The sequence below is a fragment of the Salvelinus alpinus genome, chromosome 4, assembly GCF_045679555.1.
Source record: "Salvelinus alpinus chromosome 4, SLU_Salpinus.1, whole genome shotgun sequence".
NCBI classification, from domain to species: domain Eukaryota; kingdom Metazoa; phylum Chordata; class Actinopteri; order Salmoniformes; family Salmonidae; genus Salvelinus; species Salvelinus alpinus.
In genome coordinates, this window is record NC_092089.1 from 70,129,912 (window position 1) to 70,148,464 (window position 18,553).

Genomic DNA, 18,553 nt, shown 5'->3' on the forward strand with positions numbered 1-18,553 from the left:
GGCCCTCTGGCTCCCCACTTCCTCCTGTTTGCTACACTAACATGCCCCTCCTGGCTTTCACCCTTTGTGTTTCCCCTAACATGCCCCCTCTTGGCTGTCACCCTTTGTGGTTCCCCTAACATGCCCCGTAATCCTCCTTGGCTCCTACCCAGCTTTTTAAAAATATCCCCATCGTCCTTCTCTACTGCTGTCCTTTCTTCTATTTCCTTTTATGTCACCCAAGCGTGGTTTCTACTTCCTGTCTCTACACCCTTGGGTATAGCGTCTTTCTCTTTCTACTTCTCAGTGTCTTGCTTCTGCAACCCAAAATCTAGTCTCTGTCTATCCACCCCAGCATCAGTCTGTCTCTCTCCCTCTCTTTCTCCTCCCTCTTCCCTCTCTCTTTTCCTCCTTCTCCCTCTCGCTCCGTGTTCCCTGGCCCGTGGCCGATAGCTAATGGCATGTTTTCCTCTGTCAGAGGGTACCCCCCCCCCCCTGGATGATCCTATCTCTTCATCACACCTCTCGGTGCTGCCCACCTGCCTCCAGATGTATTGTGGTCCTTTTCCGTGCCGGTTGTTTTGGCAGCGGATCAGTGAGCCGTCACAGCCGTTTAACGGTTCAGGCCTCACCGGCTCACCGCACGCTGCCGTCCTGCCAGGGCACCAGTCCCGTCTCCTATACCCTGACCGTGAATAATTGATGCAGAAACGGATTCAGATATTTCGGGAAGTGGCGTATAAACATGGGAATTGTGGCTGTCTCAGGAAATCGATCTGTTCTCTGTTGCGACTGAGAAATTTGAAAAATTGTATTTCCCTCTGTGAATATATAGACAGACTGTTATGGTCAGCTCTGACATTAGAAAGGTGATGTAAGGTCACCCGTCGTCGCCTGGGCACACCTGAGTCCAATCCATCAGGATCGTCATGCTCAAGCCTGAAATGTATCTTTGGCGATATTATGAAAACAGATCCAAACTTTGTAAGGGGGAGAACAGCGGTGAACAGTTGACCTGTGTGGGATGAATCATAATCATCACCATCCGTGGAGGTGTTGTTCTGCCGGTGTAGGAGACAGCAGACGGTGACGGTTATAGGAGATGTCAGCCATCCAGGAAGCTGCTTCCTCTCTCTGCGATTCATTTCTGTGATGAATGGCGCCGAAAAGGATCATAAACACGCTGCTGTCATTGCCGACGCCTCGCCGCCGTGCGCCCCCATGTGTCCTCTGTGACCTTCAGCCTCTCAGTGAGACACTCTCTCACACACACACACACACACACACACACACACACACACACACACACACACACACACACACACACACACACACACACACACACACACACACACACCTGAAACCGAACGTATTGTCCGTGAGACACATGGACCACTGATCAGTTAAAGAGATTGATAAAGACAAATCTGCTCTGGTCAGGTCAGCGTTTTCTTCATACTCTCTGTCTGGCCTTATCTATTGAGCCAATTCCGATTCATTAAAATGCTTAAGCGAAATTATTAGAATATGCCGATATTTGTAAAGAATTGCATAGTCATAGCGGTTTATTAGTTTGATAGCATCGGTCTCGCGGACGCAATTAGCAAGCGTATCTTATCAACTTTCTGATTAATTAATGACCGTGAATCAAGCCAGTGATGTATGATAATTAGCGAATATCTAATTAGCAAACACATTCCCTCAGTGTTGTTTCTTGCTTCCTCAACATTCACCTTTCCAAAGTAATTGATGAAAGTATTTGATTAAATTCATCAAACATGGTTATTCATCAGTTTGGCAACGTTAATCTAACCCGTCATCTTCCTCCAACACCACAACGGCGTCTTTGTGTTTTGAGGACGGTCCTGGTAAATGGATAGCGTGCCCAAGGCGCCAGGGTGCTTTGTGTGGTGATTATAGACGACATAGATTTTCCATACTTCTATTGGTCTCTAAATTAAACAACGATGACCTCACAGGTATCGGAAATCATTGGCTCCTCATAATTCTCGAATGCCTTTATTTGCCCATAAGGACAAAGTGACCTATTCAAGGACATCAATTAATAAAGGAGGAGATGATAACATCATCAGACCTAAAATCAACCATCTTTGTTATTTTGTTATATAATGAAACATAATCAATGGGTCATGAAATATAAAGTCACTCTTTGGATTGAGGAAATTAGACAAATCTTCTCTTTCTCCTAATAGAAACTCTTGAGAAAACACTATGGACACAGATATGGAGCCCACCCTGTCCAGCCATTAAACACTAACACATATGATAACTTAACATATACCTATCAAAGACAGCCACATGAGATTGCTCTCCCTTCAACTGGGATGACTTTCCCATTAGGGAGTCAACTTTGCGAGAAATAGAATTTTGTGTCGTTATCTGGCTGATGCAAAATGGTTCATAGCTACTGGCAAAAAAAGAACAACACAAATAAAGGGAGAGAGCGAGAGAGAGTGAGACAGAGACAGATATAGAGACACAGGTACAGAGACAGAGAGACAAAGAGACAAAGAGACATAGAGAGACAGAGAGAGAGACAGAGAGAGAGACAGAGAGACACACAGACAGAGACACAGGTACAGAGACAGAGAGAGAGAGAGACTGAGAGAGAGAGAGAGACACAGACAGAGACACAGGTACAGAGACAGAGACAGAGAGAGAGACAGAGAGAGACACAGACAGAGATACAGGTACAGAGACAGAGAGACACACAGACAGAGACACAGGTACAGAGACAGAGAGAGAGACAGACAGACAGACAGACAGACAGACAGACAGACAGACAGACAGACAGACAGACAGACAGACAGACAGACAGACAGACAGACAGACAGACAGACAGACAGACACACAGACAGAGAGACAGAGATAGAGGCACAGAGAGAGAAAGACAAAGAGATAATGAGAGAAAGACAGAGAGACACAGAGACAGAGCAACAGACAGAGAAAGAGAGAGACACAGAGACACAGAGACAGAGAGAGAGAGACAGACCGAGACAGAGAGACAGAGAGAGAGACAGACAGACAGAGACAGAGAGAGAAATACATAGAGAGACAGAGAGAGAAAGACAGAGAGACAGAGAGAGAAAGAAGGAGAGACACAGAGACAGAGACAGAGCAACAGACAGAGAAAGAGAGAGACACAGGGACACAGGGACACAGAGACACGGAGACAGAGAGAGAGAGAGACAGACAGAGAGAGAAAGACAGAGAGCGAATGACAGAAAGACAGAGAGACAAAGAGACAGAGATAGAGAGACACAGAGACAGAGCGACAGAGAGACAGAGAGAACAACAGAGAATGACAGAGAGAGAACGAGAGAAAGACAGAGAGACCCAGAGACAGAGACAGAGACAGAGAGACACACAGACACAGACACCGCGACAGAGAGACAGAGAGACAGAAAAAGTGAGACAGAGAAAGAGAGACAGAGACAGAGAGACAGATACAGAGAGATAGAGAGAGAAAGACAGAGAGAGAATGAGAGGAAGACAGAGAGACACAGAGACAGAGAGACAGCGATAGAGAGACAGAGAGACACAGAGACAGAGAGACAGCGATAGAGAGACAGAGAGGGAAAGACAGAGAGAGAATGAGAGAAAGACAGAGAGACACAGAGACAGAGCAACAGAGACAGAGAGACAGAGACAGAGAGACACACAAACACAGACACAGACACAGCGACAGAGAGACAGAGAGACAGATAAAGTGAGAGAGAGAGAGACCGAGAGAGAGACAGAAAAGTGAGACAGAGACAGGGAGACAGAGAGACAGAGAGACAGAGAGAGAAATACATAAAGAGACAGAGAGACTGAGAGAGAGACAGAATGAGAGAAAGACGTAGAGACAGAGAGAGAGACAGAGAGACACACGGACAGAGAGACAGAGACAGAGACACAGAGACACAGAGAGACAGAGACAGAGACAGAGCAACAGAGACAGAGCAACAGAGACAGAGAGACAGAGACAGAGCAACAGAGACAGAGAGACAGAGAGAGAGACAGAGAGAGAGAGAAAAAGTGAGACAGAGACTTGTGTGTGCAGCCATGGAGTTCTGATAGTGTCCAGTGCTCCAGATTAGAGTGCAGTGTAACGTTAAGTTAATTACATGCGTGGTGTTAACTCTCTGTTGCTGTGTGACTGGGAGGCTGCTGCTGTCTGTCCGTCTGTCAGAGGAACTCCTAATGAAACTGATGGCTGGACCTCTGACTCCTCATCACCACTCTAAATGAACCACAAAACACCAGCATCAGCACTCACTGTCCGTGTGTGTACATGTGTGCATGCGTGTGTCTTCCTTAGGTGTGTGTGAGTACGTGCGTGTGTGCCTGTGTGTCTGTGTGCATGTTTTCGTGTGCGTCTCCATATGTCTATAAGCAGGATTGAGGCATGATCCTAAAATAGAATAAGAACTCTCTAAGGAAGGCTGTGGGCTAATTGAACATATTCTGTGTGAGCAGCACTTTTTAAACACCTTTTGTCGCCATTCTGTGGTGATTAAGCAGGCATTGTTTTTAACTGCCTGATCTTGAAAGACCTGCTTCCCTCAGCACAGAGCACGGGAAGGACCATCGTTGTGTCGTCCTTCAATTCAGCCTGAGGATTGTAGACGTTGGAGAACTAATTCAATTCATTCGATCATAAATACAGTACATCAACTGGTCAATTAAAGTAATGGGCCCTAATCAAGCGGTCCGTAGATGTACAGGACATTAGGAACAATTTGACTCATCACACCAGATGGCTCTGAGAAGGAAAACGATGGAAGTCCTGTCTCTCTGGTCCATGTTGTTGTTGTGTGTTGGAGGGCTGGGGGTTATCCCCCATAACCCCCAGCCCACATGAGGGAGGGGGGGGGGGGTATGGGTGGAAGGCGTCTGGGGGTGTGACATTATGAAAGACTGCTAAAATGTCACCTGGTCCAGGCAAGGGGTGTGAACTGGTCACAACACCATGCCCATTATCACCACAGAGCCTGATGGGGAGGTGGGTGAAGGGTGTGTAAACGGGTGTGTGCGTATGTGTGTTTTATGTGCGTGCACGTGCGTCTCCAGTGTGTGGGAAAGTTGAAGGGGAAAGGTTGTCATCACCCACGTCACTTTGCACTTAGATGACAGGTGACGGGTGACAAAAGATGTTGACCTCCGTTGCCTTCTTCTCTAACCTCCTTTGAAGCACAGAAACACAGAAAGACTCATTGCGGACTGCATTCCTCACTGACAAATCATTTTGGCCACCTCCCTTCCTGCCTTCCTTCATATATGTTCTCGACTCTGTTGTGTGCGAGCGTCAACCTTGTAAAGATCTTGCCGAATTTCAAGAGTGAAAGAATCTTTGACCCCTTGTAGTGTGTAGTTCCCATACCAGCATTCCCCTCAAGCACAGGAATGGGAGAATTGTTGCCACTTCCAGACATCGTTATGAACATTGTCTGGTCTGGTCTTAATTTAACCAAGAACTTAATTATCTAAGAGTAAAATGTACATTGAGCAAAAGGCCCTGTCTTGGGGAGTACAATAGACCTTAATTACACATTAGATTGTATAAATTCTACTACTTAGGTATGATTCTTGTTTATGCTCCACTTATCCTCTAAACATTACAAGTGTGGACTTACTATAGGAAAACACCATTTAGTGCTTTTATTTGCAGTTCATGAACTAGTTATACATTATTTAACCTAAGTATATTACAATGACATTTGGTAAGTCCACTATATTATTTAGATTGCATGAACATACCATAACGGAACAGTTTGCACACAAAGCCTTGCACAATCCTCTGTGCTGTTATAAGCCCTCCATTTCTCATGTATGATTTAAGCATTAATACCAAGCTGACACAGAGTGATATTTCATTTTAATATGAATATCAGATCAGTATTGATTTTGTGACATTATGGAATAATATATACTGCTATATCCTGCTTAATTCAGGTCTCATATTCAACATTTGATGTTGGATGACAAAAAGACAAATTGCAAGTAGTGAAGGTAACACTACGGGCACAATACCTCATACTTAGTTGAGCACATAAATATGGCTGCGCAAGGTCCAGCTGTTGATGAGGAATGTTGAGCTCGTTCTCAGTATTTGAGGAGATGCCTGTGTTCGGTTCAGGCAAACGATCCAGTTGTCCTTAGTTCCTTTTTGTTTTTGTAGTTTTAGTTCATTCGTTTAAACTGCACAGGTTGAGTGATGAATGTCAACATAACACTTAGAGAGCGAGAGCGAGAGCGAGAGCGAGAGAGAGAGAGAGAGAAAGAGAGAGAGAGCGAGCGAGAGAGAGAGCGAGAGAGAGAGCGAGAGAGAGAGCAAGAGAGAGAGCGAGAGAGAGAGCGAGAGAGAGAGAGAGCGAGAGAGAGAGACAGAGAGAGAGACAGAGAGACAGAGAGAGACAGAGAGAGAGACAGAGAGACAGAGAGAGACAGAGATAGAGAGAGAGAGAGAGAGAGAGAATGCATTAGTCCTATATCATGGCCCTGATGCTGTTAATAGTATGGACCTGTGGAGCTAATGCAGCTCCTCCATGGGGTCCATTTAATACCACATTATCATCACCGTTGAAAATGATCATCATGATCCACCTCTTCGTCATGTCACCGGGCCGGCGCGTCATTGAACTGCGTCAGCGCTGCACTGGTCTCAGAGTGTAGGAGAGTTAAAGATCTTCTGCACTGAGAGTCATTTGTCTAAAAACTCATTTACTAGTCTGAAACAAAGACACCCCCATCTCTTCCTCCTTACCCCCACGTCTCTCTGAATATGATAAAGCGCTAATTAATAATTCAGCTTAATGAAACACTCATATTAAAGAAATAAGGGGCATGGTCGGTACCATCCAGCCATCAATTGCTGTAGTCGTTACTATTCATATATCTGTCACTTACATGAAATGAAGTACTTATACATGTACTAAGCCCATTAGCAGTGGGCCGAGGCAACGGGAAATACAGGAAGCTGTTCTTCACATATAGTGCAATTATTGTTTTCATGTAGGCCATGATCACCAGCATCTCTGTCGGTGTGAACTTAAACACGCAGACCTTATTAAATCACTTGGGACATAAATATTGATAATGTCTCATTCCACCCGTGTTTTTAGGAACATTACATAGAGTGATTCCTGCGTGTCATTGTTGATACCTCGCTGCATGTGCTCACTCGCTCGCGCATGGCAGAGTGGGTCTAATTTCATTTGATGATAGGTGATCCAATTTCCCGGAGGAGCTCAGGATGCACCCACACAAGTCCACCTGGGTCTGGGTCTGGGTACAGGATGCCCACACCGCCCCCCTCTCCTCTCGACGCACTGTGGGGAATAAATGATCTAGTTGATTAAACTGATCATTTATTAGTCACTGGCTCCACAGACTTTTTGTGTTTATTCAAATTTACAGTGAAAGTGTCACCTGAATGTTTTGTTGGCCCAAACCTTTCTCACATCTAAAAACAAAAACGAGGCAATAATGTGGTTAGCGACACCGACACACACACAGTACAGTGCTTATAACATACATGGCTTGGTAGCATAGCAGGAAGTGTAGCAGGAAGATCAGAATGCCATGAATCAAGAGGTTGTGAGTCCAAAATCCCAGGTGAGGACATGTTGAATAACAATTACTGTATAAATGAACACGCACGATGTCAACGTGTGTCAAATATGTACATTGAAAACATGTTAAAAGCACTATTTGAATGTGTGGGTGTCCCTAACTTAATTCTGTCCCAAACTAAGTTGGAGCTTAGGTAATACTTCAAGTAACACTTTGACTGAACAGTTGAGTAAACTAACAAAAGCAGTTGAATCAGTTAATAAATAAATATTAGTTTAATTAACTATTTTTTACAGTATGGTGCCCCTCTCTCCCCTTTACTTCTCCTCTCTTCTTCTCCCTGCAAGAGCAGGGGCTGGAGGAACCATAGAGGCTCAGAAACACCCACAGTAGGCTATTAACCCTAACCGTAACCTGAGACAAGCAGCTCCCTCTCTTCCTCCCCCCTCCCAGACTTTGTATTGTAGGTTATGTCTGTGTCATCTGTAGTATAGTCAGTCTCCTGGCTGTGGCTCTATGTCGCTACAGAGATAGACAGCGGGGGATGAGACACAGGGACGGGGGCCTAGCGATGTGACGAGCACTTCTATTCTGCAGCCATCGATCTGTGTGCTGGGCCACCTTTAAAACTGCTGTCACACATGTCTTGTTCCATCCTGGTCAACAGCCCTTTGTTGTAACTTACAGCTTTTTCCCCTTTCTTTTTGATCTACTTTTCATCCTGCCTGTCAGCTTGTCATTGTCAGGCGCTCTTACCTATTTCTTATGCCCATCTATCTTTCCTTTTCTCAACAATATTCTCAGCATGGAAAACAGTTTAGTAATTCAGTCCACTGTTCCCTTTCCATATCACACAAGTGTATTCTCTGAGTTCTAAAAGGATGACGATTGAAGAAGGGCATAAAGGCGTGTGCGAACACACACGTACAGACACACACACACACACACACAGACACACACACACACACACACACACACACAGACCCATACATTCCAGCCTGGCACTAGCAGACCAATCAGAGACTGGCGTTCGGCATTTAGATGCAGACGACTCGATAGTAGACAGGAGGAAGCTCTCTCATCCATTTATTTGCAGACGATACAGCCTTATACTCAGCTGGCCCCTCCCCGGATTTTGTGTTGAACGCTCTACAACAAAGCTTTCTTAGTGTCGAACAAGCTTTGTCTGCCTTTAACCTTGTTCTGAACACCTCCAAAACAAAGGTCATGTGGTTTGGTAAGAAGAATGCCCCTCTCCCCACAGGTGTGATTACTACCTCTGAGGGTTTAGAGCTTGTGGTGGTTAATTTCTTTACTATCAAATGAGGAGAGACAAGTAAGAGCAGTCTGAATGAGTGGACCCTAAAGTGTCACAAAGCTTTTTCATGCGCGCGACCGAGAGAGTGCCTTTCTTGTTTACCTTCTATATTGACGACGTTATTGTCCGATTGAAATATTATCGATTATTTAGGCTAAAAACAACCTTAGGGTTGAATATAAACATCGTTTGACATGTTTCTATGAACTTTACGGATACAATTTTGATTTTTTGTCTGCCTGTTTTGACTGCGTTTGAGCCTGTGGATTACTGAAGAAAACGTGCGAACAAAAAGTTTTTGGATTTTTGGATATAAAGAGACTTTATCGAACAAAATGAACATTTATTGAGTAAATGAATGTCTGCTGAGTGCAACCATATGAAGATCATCAAAGGTAAGGGATTCATTTTATCTCTATTTCTGACTTGTGTAACTCTTCTACTTGGCTGGTTACTGTTTGTAATGATTTGTCTGCTGGGCTATGTTCTCAAATAATCGTAAGGTATGCTTTCGCCGTAAAGCATTTTTTAAATCTGACACTGTAGTTGGATTCACAAGAAGTTAATCTTTAAACCTATGTAAAATATGTTTTGTTTTCTGAATTTTTATAATGAGTATTTCTGTATTTGAATCTGGCGCCCTGCAGTTTCACTGGCTGTTGAAGAGGTGGGACGCTACCATCTCACGTACCCTAGAGAAGTTAATAAGGTAGCAGGTAAATACAACACACACATATAAAGTGAATTAATTGAGTGCTCTACGTTAATGATGGTTGGTCGACGAATCACCCTCAGATGAATCGTTGAGAGCCCAGAGACAAAAGTACAAAGGTGTTTTATAGCCAATATACACCCTCTTCAGTCTACATGACAAACAACAGATGTATGGAATGGGTCAGAAGGTTAAGATTAGTATGAAAGATACTTATAATTCACAGCAGACAGTATCTCATTGTGTAGAGACCAGGGTCGGGCCTTGGGGTCATCTCTCCCTGGCACCCTATAGAACAGAAACATTAACTCATGCTCTGGAATGCGGTATCACCCAAAGACATCGTAAATCTTCCAGAGGACCATCCTCAGTAGAACACACACAGATGAGCGTTCTAACAACTCCTTATTCTGTTGCATAAAACAACCATTTGATCCATTAACTTCTCACGAGTCACCAACCCTGATCCGGTAGCACCCCCCACCCCCTCCCCCCCACTGAGTAGCATAGCTAGCATAGCGTCACAAGTAACTTGTAGCATCTAAATATCATTAAATCACAAGTCCAAGACACCAGATGAAAGATACAGGTCTTGTGAATAAAGCCACCATTTCAGATTTTTAAAATGTTTTACAGGGAAGACACAATATGTAAATCTATTAGCTAACCACGTTAGCAAAGGACACTATTTTTTTACTCCCAATAGTTTTTTCCTGCGTCAGTAGCTATCACTAATTCGACTAAATAAAAATATATATAGCCACTAACCAAGAAACAACTTCATAAGATGACAGTCTGATAACATATTTATGGTATAGCATAGTTTTTTGGGGGAAAAATGTGCATTTTTCAGGTATAAATCACAGTTCTACATTGCAGCTGCAATCTGAAATAGTGCTGACCCAGCCAGAACAATTACAGAGACCAACGTCATATAACGAATTACTCATCTTAAAACATTTCAGAAAAATACACAGCGTACAGATATTGAAAGCCCAACATCTGGTGAATCCAAACAATATTTCAGATTTATTAAATGTTTTATAACGAAAACAAAATGTAGCGCTAAATTAGCATAGCTATACCAGGCAGATTCGGCTAGGCGCCCACGGCCAGTTCACATGCACAACAGATATGATATAACATCGTAAATTGGGTCTTACTATGGCTGATCTTTCATCAGAATGTTGATCAAAGTGTCCTTTGTCAAGATGAGTCGTTGGTTCCGTTCAGAATTGTTCCTTTCCCACTCCATTTAGCACAGGTACTGGTCGAGTGGCACGGATCTCTCAAACGTAAATAAAATCAGACAACGGAACACCACAAAACTCCCGAAAAAATTCAAATAATCTGATTAAACTATATTGAAAAAACATACATTACGATGATCTGGTCACATGTATCAAACAAACTTCGAGACGGAGATAGTTTTCATCCATAATGGCCGCACAACAGAAGACAATCGCAGCTACAAGTCGCACGATGTACAGAACCGGAAGTTGTCGGTCACGCCAAAGAATTAGCTCTCATTTCACGTCAGTCCCAGATAAACAAGATATTTTTCCTCTGACGTCCTCTTGACACCCAGAGGAAGGCCAATGAGGTGTGTTTCGGGTCATAGGGGGCACGACCATATATAGGCAGAGAGTTGAAGCTGGCATACACATCTTGCTTTTTTCTTCTTGGTCATGGAAAGTGCTGTCAAATGACTTCTGTATCACTCAGAGACAAAATTGAAACGGTTTTAGAAACTAGAGATTGTTTTCTTTCCAATGGTATTATTTATATGCATATAGTAAGAGCAATAATTGAATAAGAGGCAGTTTAATCTGTAGAGCAAATTATGCTAATGGGAAAATAGCACCCCCTGTATTCTCAAGAAGTTAACAGCATTATAACAAATAAATAACAGTATAACAAATTTCTCCACCATAAGCTTGAGGAAATCACCTCATACAAGTACTTGGGAGTATGGCTAGCTGGTACACTGTCCTTCTCTCAGTACATATCAAAGCTGCAGGCTAAAGTTAAATCTAGACTTGGTTTCCTCTATCGTAATCACTCCTTATTCACCCCAGCTGCCAAACTAACCCTGATTCAGATGACCATCCTACCCATGCTAGATTACGGAGACGTAATTAATAGATCGGCAGGTAAGGGTGCTCTGGAGCGGCTAGATGTTCTTTACCATTCGGCAATCAGATTTGCCTCCAATGCTCCTTATTGGACACATTACTGCACACCATACTACTCTGTAAACTGGTCATCTCTGTATACCCGTCGCAAGACCCACTGGTTGATGCTTATTTTTAAAACCCTCTTAGGCCTCACTCCCCCCTGTCTGAGCTATCTACTGCAGTCCTCATCCTCCACATACAACACCAGTCACACATCTGCCAGTCACATTCTGTTAAAGGTCCCCAAAGCACACACATCCCAGGATCGCTCGTCTTTTCAGTTCGCTGCAGATAGCGACTGGAACGAGCTGCAAAAAACACTCAAACTGGACAGTTTTATCTCAATCGCTTCATTCAAAGACTCAATCATGGACCCTCTTACTGACAGTAGTGGCTGCTTTGCGTGATTTATTGTTGTCTCTACCTTTTGCCCTTTGTGATGTTGTCTGTGCCCAATAATGTTTGTACCATGTTTTGTGCTGCTACCATGTTGTGTTGCTACCATGTTGTTGTCATGTTGTGTTGCTACCATGCTGTGTTTTCATGTGTTGCAGCTTTGCTATGTTGTTGTCTTAGGTCTCTATGTTGTGTTGTCTCTCCTGTTGTGATGTGTGTTTTGTCCTATATTTATTTATTTATTTTTAATCCCAGCCCCCGTCCCCGCAGGAGGACTTTTGTCTTTTGGTAGGCCGTCATTGTAAACAAGAATTTGTTCTTAACTGACTTGCCTAGTTAAATAAAGGTTAAATAAAGAAAAGAAAAGAGGCTGCTGCCGAGCAGCTTGGCCATTAGTATTGATCTCTGCAGTATGGCTGTTGACTTCCTATAGCTCTCTTCAGTCCTCCACACAAAGAGATTTCACTGATTCCCTTCGCTTACACTGGCTGGCCCTGTCAGATAGGGAAGAGTGACTGGCTCTCTCACAGGCCTACTACCTGCTAAGAGGGAGCAAACCTATAGGGTTATAGAGATGCTCAAGGTCTAAATAGTATCTTTATACAGAGCAGGGGAGTGACTGTGTTGGATATGTTGATTCGAGGGACAGAAAGAGAGAGTTAGAGAGACAGACAGATGGAGAGAGAGATGGAGAGAGTGGGAGAGATGGAGAGAGAGGTGGAGAGAGAGTGGGAGAGATGGAAAGAGTGAGCATAAGAACTCTTAACCTCTCTGGGATATGTGGGACGCTAGCGCCAACATCCAGTGAAAATGCAGAGTGCCAAATTCAAATAAATTACTATAAAAATTAAACTTTCATGAAATCACACATGCAATACATCAAATTAAAGCTACACTTGTTGTGAATCCAGCCAAGGTGTCAGATTTCAAAAAGGCTTTACGACGAAAGCACACCAAACGATTATGTTAGGTCAGTACATAGTCACAGAAAAACACAGCCATTTTTCCAGCCAAAGAGAGGAGTCACAAAAAGCAGAAATAGAGATAAAATTAATCACTAACCTTTGATGATCTTCATCAGATGACACTCATAGGACTTCATGTTACACATTACATGTATGTTTTGTTCGATAAAGTTCATATTTATATCCAAAAATCTCAGTTTACATTGGCGCGTTACGTTCAGTAATGTTTTGCTTTCAAAACATCCGGGGATTTTGCAGAGAGCCACATCAATTTACAGAAATACTCATCATAAATGTTGATGAAAATACAAGTGTTATGCATGGAACTTTAGATAAACGTCTCCTTAATGCAACTGCTGTGTCAGACTTCAAAAAAGCTTTACCGAAAAAGCACACCATGCAATAATCTGAGTACAGCGCTCAGAGCCCAAACAAGCCAAACAGATATCCGCCTACTATATTGTGGAACTCTGTTTGCTAGGAAATCAGTTGAAGATGTGGGTATCACATGTAAATGTGTCCTCCTTCAGTGAGACAGGAAGGAGGAGACAGTAGAGGAGGTAGACAAAAGAGAGGAGACAGAGAGGAGAAGAGAGGAGTGTTCTCTAGCCTCTGGGGAATCGGCTTCTCCTCGAACATAGATTGATTGGTTGCCTGCCAAAAGCTACAGACAATCAAAGATGTCACGACAACTTTGTCACCTGCAATGTTAGAGACTTTAAAGTAAATATCGAGAGCAATAAAGAGGAGAAAGTTCTGTGTTTGTGAGAGAGAGAGAGAGAGAGAGAGAGAGAGAGAGAGAGAGAGAGAGAGAGAGAGAGAGAGAGAGAGAGAGAGAGAGAGAGAGAGAGAGAGAGAGAGAGAGAGAGAGAGAGAGAGAGAGAGAGGGGAAGCAAGAAAAAAGTGAGAGATAGGGACTTCACTTGCTTTGGCAATGTTAACACATGTTTCCCATGCCAATAAAGCCCCTTGAATTGAAAAAATTGAATTGATAGGTAGAGAGAGAGAAAATGTTACAAACGCTTTGGGTTCAAAATAATCAATGTTGAGAGGCGTCAGACATTGTGGATAAAATGACCTTGTTTCAACTCTGCTTCTTTCTTGACAGAGGGTCACAATGATCAACAAAAAAGCAAGAGCAAGATTGCAGCTCCCAAACCAAAACAAATGAAAAACTCTGAGTCACTTTACTGACATCAAATAATTTTGTCATATTGGGGTGAGAATTCGCTCTTCACTCATAGACTTTACTGCCGCGGGCTATGAATCACATTCCTTTAGTTCAGCTACTGCTCTCGCTTTATACACTAAGTGTACAAAACATTAAAACACCTTTATAAAATTGAGTTGCACCATCTTTTGGTCTTAGAAAATCCTCAATTTGCTGAGGAATGTACTCTACAAAGTGTCGAAAGCGATCCACAGGGATGCTGGCCCATGTTGACTCCAATGCTTCCCACAGTTGTGTCAAGTTGGCTGGATGTCCTTTGGGTTGTGGACCATTGTTGATACACACAGGAAACTGTTGAGTTATAAGAACCCAGAAGCAGTTCTTGACCCAAACCAGTGTGCCTGGCACCTTCTAAGTTACCCCGTTCAAAGGTACTTAAATATTTTGTCTTGCCCTTTCACCCTCCGAATGGCACACATACACAATCCATATCTCAATTGTCTCAAGACTTTAAAATCATTCCCTAACATGTCTCCTCTCCTTCCTCTACACTGATTGAAAGTGGATTAACAAGTGACATCAATCAGGGATCATAGCTTTAAACTGGATTCACCATGTGTTCTTAATATTTTGGACACACTGTGTATATTAGAGTGCATATCATTTTGGTTATGCTTGTAGTCTGGTCTTATTTTCTGTCAAGAGCTGAATTGAGGGTTTGTCTACCATTAAAGGCCCAAACTCACAAGGCAGAAATTAAAATCAAACATAGAAAAACAGAACCCCAGAACTCAATGCTGTGCTAAACATGCTCCGAGGTTATTGTTGTGATGTTTATTTTACAGTGGACAGCATGTTCGACAGAGTGGAAGAGACTTTAGCAAGGATTGGAGGTGTTGATGTGTGTGTGTGTGTGTGTGTGTGTGTGTGTGTGTGTGTGTGTGTGTGTGTGTGTGTGTGTGTGTGTGTGTGTGTGTGTGTGTGTGTGTGTGTGTGTGTGTGTGTGTGTGTGTGTGTGTGTGTGTGTGTGTGTGTGTGTGTGTGCGCGTGTGTGCGCGCGTGCGCGCGCGTGGTATTGGGCAAGTCGGCCAGTCACAATGCCAGTCTGTCAGACCTCAGTCAGTCAGACTGTCACAATGGATGACTACTGTCGCTACTGTGTCAGAGATGGCCTGAAATCCCCCTGCGAGAGAGACAGAGAGGTAGCAGAAGAAAGACAGAAAGATACAGGAGGAGAGCGAGAATGAGAGCATGTGAGAGACAAAGAGAGAAAGAGAGAAAGAGAGAGAGCAGGGGGGATAATAAAAGATAATAAAGTAAAATTCACTCAAATCTTTCTGACAATTAATTATATAATATTTTTGTAGGTAGTTTGGGTCCTGGATGCTGACTGGCTGAAAACTGTGGTATATCAGACATGATAAAACTGGTTGTTTGGATCCTGGATGCTGATTGCACAAGCAGCGTTCCAAGCCGTGCTGTATTGGCCGTCACAGGCACACTATGCCTGCTAACAGTTCCATCTGAAAATTAGCACAGCGCCTCCAGAACAATATCATGTTCATGTTGCACTCTGTGAAATCAGGCCAGGGGTCCACAACTGCAGTTGGAATGGCAGCACGTCAAGGGGTTCAGATCCTCCGGGAGGGGGGAGACAGAGAAGGGGGGTATCTAGTGTCAGGTCCCACCAGTCAATATAATTTGATTCATTATGATTTTAAGGAGTACAAACTGATCCTAGGTCAACACTGAGATGCTGTGTGAATACGGTTCAAGTTTCCCCTAGCCCCTTGGGAAATAAGCAAATAAGCTTTTGTCACCCCTGGACAGGGCCAGCCAGGAAGGAGCTTAACCAACCACTCTGAGGCAGTGGTTTTGTGGCTAGCAGTGGTTTTGTGGCTATCAGAGGCAGATGTTTACTTAGCAGATCTGAAAGAGACCACAACATTATTTGAATGAGAATTCAGTCCACCTGACAATTCAAACAGAATCCAGTATTCTTCATGCTGATGATTTGTACAACTTGAGACAGATTGCAATACAGTACAATATAGTAAAACATAATATGGAATGTAACAAAGATACAGATGATGTGCATGCGGTGGTTTCAAATAATGTTACTACAGATGCTGGTTCTATCCATGCTCTTCCTGAACATGTCTATCTGATATTCTAGAAAGCTGGTTGATGTTGTTCTAGCTAGCTCACCCAAACCAGGCATTTCTCCTCCTCGCTGGTCTGCAGACTACATGATCATGATGTTGTGGCTGTAACATTTAAAGGACACTAGAACATCAACAACTAGATAGCTCGCTATATGAGCTAGGCATTTTCAGGAAAAGCAGCTCATATAGCAAGTGGGAAAAAAAGAGAATATCATTGCATTGGTTCGACATTGACATCTAGCTAGCTCATCCCGACTGGGCACTGCAGCAGCCAGATGAAGCCACTGCAGATGAAGCAACTGCATCTTATCTTCTTCCCCATTTCCTCTTGTCTTGATTATACAGGGAGCTAGCCTGTTCTCCTCAAAACATTATTAGCAAGCTAGCGAACTTGAGTAGAGATCTCAGCTTGCTAACTAGCATAGCTAATCAACTACACACCAAATATACACAGAGCAAACAGTTATTTTCTAAAGTTAATATCAACCAAATTACAAGTACATAGCTAGACCTATTGCTCTGATACACAACGTTAGAACCACAAGATACAGGCTAGTCAGAATGCTCTAGCTAGCTAGATAACCAGCCATGTAATGCCAATAGAAAAGCATCATCTTTGTAGCGGTTATGGTATGTGGACACACTTATTCACTTCATCTTCCTCGCTTCCTTGTTGTAGCTTTCAAATTTTGTGAATATCATTTAGCTAGCTTGCTATTAATTTTAACACATTTGATCCATATTTAGCACAGTAGAAAGTGTGCTTCCAAACTGGAACCCTGTAAAATGTGAAAGCACTATCAAGAATGACAACACCTCACCTGATTGGTCAGGAAAAAAAGCCCTGTCCACCAGAGCTCGTATTTTTCTGTGCTGCTTGCTTGCAGTTTTTTTTTTTTTTTTTACAATTGCAAAACTTTTTATACAAGTTAGTCGCAAAATTAGTGCCAAAACTCTGAGTGCACAGATTCGACATAGGCAAATGTAGTTTTGATTCACAGAAGATTTACTAGTTGCAACTTTAGTAAATGTGACTCGTTTCAGGAAACTAGGCAGATGTCACTCGTCACTACTTCACAGGAGAGCCATTTGAACGTAAACTGCCTTCTGGAACATGTGAACTTTCATGTGCCTTAAAAACAAACGCGTATGCCATCTGTAAATATGAATAAAATTGTTAAATTACGGGTCTTGTTGGTTAAGCCACAGAAACAGCTGGGAACCTCCCCTCTAGCCATGATTGGCTGAGATAATGGGTGGGCTTGACATGCCGAGAGTTGAGTTTGGATTGGTCTGCCACATAGCACACTTCTGTCTATAACAGGAGCTGGTCAGTATTTGTAGGTAATCTTTTCTAATGGATTTTTTAAAATAAAGATATCACATAGTATAAATGCAAAAGGGTTGCTCTTTACTTTTTGGAGGACCGAGTTTTGAAATCAGTGGATTTGCCTGGTGGAATTACAGTATGATAGCTAAGGAGATGCAGAAAATTCAGGAGTTTGATTGCAAATATGCAGAGGGAGTCGAAAAGAGAACACACAGAAGGATGTTGTAGTAAACACCTGTCTACGGATTACATCTTCAAACTAAGGGTAACCATGGCATCCGTGACAGAGAGGAAGAAGCTTCCATTCGTGCATATGGGTAAGATAGTCTAGCTAGCTAAATTTTCAGATATTACACATCTCTAATTTAGTCAGAAAGTCGTTTTCATTTCAAGTTAAAGCGTACTGTTAGCTAGCTAGCTAACATTACGTTTATGATCTGTGTAGTAAAATTATTTGTATCTCAGAGCCATTTGCATTGCTAGTTATAGCCTAATGTTAGCTAGCTAACATTGAACCTGGATGGTTATTTACCTGAGTTGGGATTATGGTTCATTGTTTAGCTAGCTAGCTATATGTCTAAACAAAAGACTCCACTATGCAATTATCCATTACAATATAATGATCATGATGTCACTGTGACAACTGTTGAAAGACTTAGCTGGTAAATTCACTCTGGCTATCTACTCCGATTTCAGAGCACTATCGTCTGAGTGTGCCAGAGCGCAGAATAACTGACAAATGTCCGTTGAATATGGCCGGTG